Source organism: Erpetoichthys calabaricus, chromosome 6 (assembly GCF_900747795.2).
Source record: "Erpetoichthys calabaricus chromosome 6, fErpCal1.3, whole genome shotgun sequence".
Taxonomy (NCBI): domain Eukaryota; kingdom Metazoa; phylum Chordata; class Cladistia; order Polypteriformes; family Polypteridae; genus Erpetoichthys; species Erpetoichthys calabaricus.
The window spans coordinates 85,693,124-85,699,123 of NC_041399.2; positions in this window are offsets into that span (position 1 = coordinate 85,693,124).

Below are 6,000 nucleotides of genomic sequence, written 5' to 3' on the forward strand. Positions count from 1 at the left end.
GTGGAGCAATGAAATGTTAGCGTTTTTTTAAAAATTGTAATGATAAAAATATTTAGAGTGCAAGAAAGTTTATTATAAAAAGTGATTTTATTCTATTTACATAGAAAAGAACTTTAATTACTTATACATGCAATTTTTGGACCCAATTAGCTTAGCACAGGACCATAGGAGGCAATATGGGGGTAAGCAAGGAACCAATCCAGACAGGGTGTCAGTCTATCTCAGGACACACCCACACTCATTTTTATAGTGTCAATATAGAGTCACCAAACCACATAACCCATACATCTTTTGGATGCTGGAAGAAACCAGTAAGACCTCTGAAAACCCATAGAGACATGGTCAAGTCAAGTTGGGGAGCATGCACTGATACAGTGTGTTGCTGTACCCACTACACGACGAAACAACTCAGGATCCCGGTTGGCAACCCCCCAGGCAGACATGCGGTCCAGTCCCACCCTCCGGAAATGACCCTCTATCTGCCGTTGCCAGGTGTTACATGAGCAACCCCTTGGCCTGGTCCAGCCACTAGGGTCCCCAACAATGAGGATCTTACGAGCTGGATCACCCTCTGGGAAAAGTGCCACATGACCGTAGTGCCGTAATTGACGTTCCCTCACAATGCAGGTAATGTGCCTCCCTCATTCAAGACTCCATGAGCAACCGCTCATTTGACACAAAGTCAAACCAACGGTACCCAAGGATTTTCCGAAAAGACACAGTACCAAAGGAGTCCAGTCTTCGTCTCAGGTCACTGGATAGCGTCCATGTCTCACAACCATATAGCAAGGCAGGAAACACCAGGACTCTAAAGACTTGGACCTTCATCCTTTTGCATAGGTATCAGGAGCGCCACACACCCCTTTCCAGTGACCTCATGACCCCCCCATTCCCTTCCAATCCGTATGCTGACTTCATAGGAAGAGTCACCAGAGACATGATTGTCACTGCCAAGGTAAGTAAACCTCTCAACAAGGTGGACACTCCCTCCGCAGACAGACACACTGCTGATGGCTGTGGCCAAGAGGTCATTAAAGGCCTGGATCTTGGTTTTCATCCAGGACACTCGCAAGCCCAGACACTCAGACTCCTTGCTCAGTCTCTCGAACGCCCCGATCAGAGCCTTCATTGACTCTGCAAAGATCACACAATCATCGGCAAAGTCAAGATCTGTGAATCTTTCTTCACCAACAGATGCCCAACAGCTGCTGGACCCCACGACTTTGCCCTACACCCTGTCCATACAAGCATTAAACAGAGTAGGAGCAAGAACACACCCCTGACAAACCCCAGAATCAACTGGGAAAAACGCAGAGGTTCTGCCTCCACTTTGCACAGCACTCACAGTACCAGGCTGGCCATGATATCCAGCAACTTTGAGAAGATCCCGCGAACCCTCAGGATGTCCCACAGGGCAATGGGACTGAGTCAAACACTTTATAAAAATTGACAAAGGCTGCAAAGAAACTCTGCCGATATTCGCATTTACACTCCATGAGAATCTTCAGTGCCAGGATGCGGTCAACGGTAGACCTCGTATGTGTAAAACCAGACTGTTCCAGTCGCTGGTAGGTGAGCAAGTGATCACGGATCCTATTGAGGACAACCCCCCTGTAGTTGTTGCAATCCAGGCGATCACCCTTCCCTTTCCAGATAGGGATGACAAGTCCCATTTTCCAGTCAGTTGGGATGATGCCAGTCTCCCAAATGGAAGCAAAGATTGCTTGCAATACCAGGAGGACAGCCTTACCACCAGCCTGGAGAAGTTCACCCTGGATACCACAGATCCCTGCAGCCTTTCCTCCTTACAGCTGATTCACCACCTGTGCAATCTCAGTGAGATTGGGTGGTTCACAGCTAATTGGAGGATCAGCCTCAAGGACCGTGGACCCAGATATATCCAACGTCCTAGCTGAAGGATCAACTTTGAACAACTGCTCAAAGTAGCCAGCCCAGCGGGTCACAACTGCAGTGTCATCTGTAATGACCATTCCATCAGCCGCCCTGACTGCGAGTCTCAGAGGAACAAATTTGGATGTGCGTAATGCTTTGATTCCTCTGTAAGCAGGGCATGGGTCACTAGACCACAGACGGTGTGTCACTTGCTGAGAGACATGGGAAAAGAGACAAATCCCCAGAGACCATGACCTTGATTGAATTTGGTCAGAACCCAAGGGTTATGAAAGGACAGTGCTAACCATCTCTAAGGAATAACTGAGATGCTTACTTGTTTTATAAAACACCTTGTGATGGTATGTTTTGATAAAAGAATTAGATAGATAGATAGATAGATAGATAGATAGATAGATAGATAGATAGATAGATAGATAGATAGATAGATAGATAGATAGATAGATAGATAGATAGATAGATAGATAGATAGATAGATAGATAGATAGACTGCATGACATGACATAACATTTTCAAATCCTCTTAATCCATTTCATGGCCATAGGAGGTTGTAGCCCATATTGGCAGCATAAGCCATAAATCAGCAAACAGCTATGGACAGGGTGTCAGAGCATCACAGAGCACACTCACACACTCTCACATGCACTCCCTTGGGGTCTGTTTTAAATTGACTGTTAACAGGCTACTTGGCATACATTAAGAAAATCAAAGTACCCAGAGAATAATCCAGACAAACATGTGAAGAGCATTCACATTCTTACACAATCAGCTATTTGATGTGGGATTCCAACCCTGGACACTGGATTTGTGAGGCCATCAATGTTACTGTGCTTTCCATAGATAGAGCTGATGTTTTAGTGTGTCTACAGCAGGGCAGTACCCAATTGCATTAAAAGGCAATAGTCTTTCTCACAAAGCCACAAAGTACTTCTGAGTTGGATCATCTTAGAAAATGAATTGCTCTCTCATCCTGAGGAAATGGAGTACTTCCAGGTAGTTAATGCATCCTTGAGAACCAGAAAGATACACATTGCTTGTTCTTTCAACAGCGTCTATGAGGATTTAGTTCAGCATTTGCTGCTACAAGTGTGATTGTCCACAGACTAACAGAAACTAGTAAATATGCTGCTGGAGATTTTTTTTTTTTCTAAATACAGGAACTATTTTTCCCTAAGGAAATTGCATCAAAAATATCTGACCTAAAAATGAGTGATTTTGTGGCTGCATTAAAAGGAAAGTCTGGCAGTACTATCTTCGCAGACAGCTCCTTTCAGAAATTGTAATTTAAAGGAGGAATTACAGGCTTTCAGATGTGATTATAAGGTGCAGCAAAGTAAAGTCAAAAGTTGTCTACAAAAAGGAATGAAGCTGAAGTTGAAATTATTTTATCTGAACAGATGCCGGGAGACTAGATAATGCTTTCCTTCACATGGTAAGTGCAGTATCTTGCTGAAGATTCTTGAAAGCAAGGATTCCATACATGAAATAAAAGAAAATCTTAGAAAACTCTAATATTAAACCTACTGGTCATCTGGTCTTATCCACATAGCGTAAGACATGCAGGACGGTTCACACCTACTGGAACTGATATTGCATAAGCAAAGAGAAGAAAAGGGTCATTTAGTTACTTATATTGTGTCTTTTTCTTTAAACTAAATGACACAGAACTTATACACAGCCTTAAGTATGTGCTTTATACCTTCTTCATTCAAATGACTCAACAATGGCTGATTTAACTTCATTTGACAGAGGACCCGTCACACTTTGAATGTTCTGTGCTTCTCTGTCAGCTCACTGTGACAGAATGATTTTGGTAGCAGCACATTATTATGTCACTTGTATGCTTCTAGATGTGTGCATACAATTCATTACAGCTGTCATTATACATGAGAAAGTATTTGCACTTTGAAACAAGAGATGTACACATCTATTAAGTAACACATAAATGAAAATGTGAACATTAAATGTTTACCACTATAAAATGAACATAGTATATTATGCCATTTGCAATGTTGTCCCAAGAGTTGGTTAATTTTGGCACTAGGATGAAATCAAACAAGCTGCCACATGAAAAATTGAACCGTGAGCAAGTCCGTGGGTATACTTACTAAAAGATTTCAGAACGATGGGATGTAATGCAGAAACAGCATAGTCATAAAAAGGCAGTAATACATGCATTCAGAATATTAACAGTTTAAGACAAAATTAATACTGTGTAAAGGCTTATAAATCAATTAATCCATTCACCTTCTCATTCCACTTCTTCCATTATGCCATTGGTGTAACACAGAAACCTACCCTGCAAGGGATGCCAGTCACACAGGGCACGTTCAGAGTCAGCAGTAAATCTAACTGTCATGCATATCTTTGTAATATGGGAGGATGATTCAAGTACATGGAGAGAATCCCCTATACAAACGTGTAAACTTGACAGACAGTGAATGAGTTGGGGTTTGTGTCCAGGAGCAGTGAGGCAGCAGTGCTAACCACAGTAACACCATACTGTCTTCAAAACTGACAATGATACGTTAATTCATAAACATGGATGTATATATTTTTAGGTGTCTTTAAGCAAATGGATGGCAGATGTACAACTTGAAAAAGGTTGGAATAGGTTGGAAAATGCAGGTAAAAATTAAAAGCAGTGATTTCCAAATTCACTTGAAATCCATCTGAAACAATAAAAAGACAAGATATTTAATGTTTAGTCTGGTCAACTTCATTTTTTCCTAAATATACATCCATTCTTGTCATTGAGGGCTTTCAGCACATTTCAGAAAAAGTTTGGATGTGGCAATTTAGGGCAAATAAGTATTAAAAAAAGGAAAATAATGATATGAGTAGAAATAGATGATGTTCAACAGGTGATTGTGATCATGATTTAGTATACAAGCTGCATTCAGGAAAGACCTAGTCCTTTAGGAGCAAAGATGGGTCGAGGATCGCCAATTTTCCCACAATTGCAGGAGAAACTCATTCTAAAGGTTAAAAACAAAGTTTCACAAAGACAGATTGGAAGGGATTTGTGTATTTTGCCCTCAGCAGTGCAATATTCAATGAATCTGGAGAAATCTCTGTGCTTTAAAGAGGGCTACCTGCCCATGATCTCTGATCCCTCAGACAGCACTTTATCAAGAACCGTCCTTCATCAAACAGTGATATAACCACATGGTCTCAGAAGTACTTTGGCAAATTTTATCAAGAAACACAATACATAGTTACATCCACAAAAGTGAAAAAAGGAAGCTGTATGTTAACAGTGCCCAGAAGTGCCTTCAACTTCACTGGGCTCAAATGCATCTGGGATAGACCATTACAGAGTGGAAATGTGTATTGTGATTGTGTGTATTTTTTGGAAGAAATGCCACTGTGCCCTGTGGACCAAAGGAAAAAAGAACCATCCTGACTGTTCCCAGCTACAAGTCCATAAGTCGAGCATCTGTGATGGCATGGGGGTTGTGTCAGTGTCTTGGGCAAGGGTAACTTGCACTTCTGTAAAGGAACCATCAACCTTTAAGACAACACCTCTTCCATAAACAACCTTGCATGTTTTAGCCAGACAATGCAAAACCACATTCTCCGTCCATTACAAAGGCATGGCTGCAAAGCCAAAGGGAGCGAGTGTTCAGCTGGCCTGCTTGCAGTCCTGACATGTCCCCACATTAAGAATGCGTGGTTCCTTTTGAAGTGCAAAATACGTCAATGAAGACCCCATGCGTTTTCACACCTTCAGACTTGTTTACAAGAATACTGGGACAAACTTACACCTGAAATCCTCAGTAAATTGGTGTCTTTGTTACCTAAACATTTATTAATTGTTGGGAGAACATTAGGTATCATTACAAAATGGTAAAGTCTTTACTGTCCATAGTTTTTTTGGAATATGTTGCAAATATCCAAATGAAAGTGTTTATTTATGAAAAAAAAAACGAATTAGTTGTATCATCAAATATTTGACTGTTATGTGTTTTCAATTTAGAGATAATTTTGTATCATTTACGAATCACTGCTCTCTTTTTTCTATTTGCACTTTCCATACCATTACTAACTTTTTGGGGTAGTGTTCATGAGTATATAGTATGCAGTGCC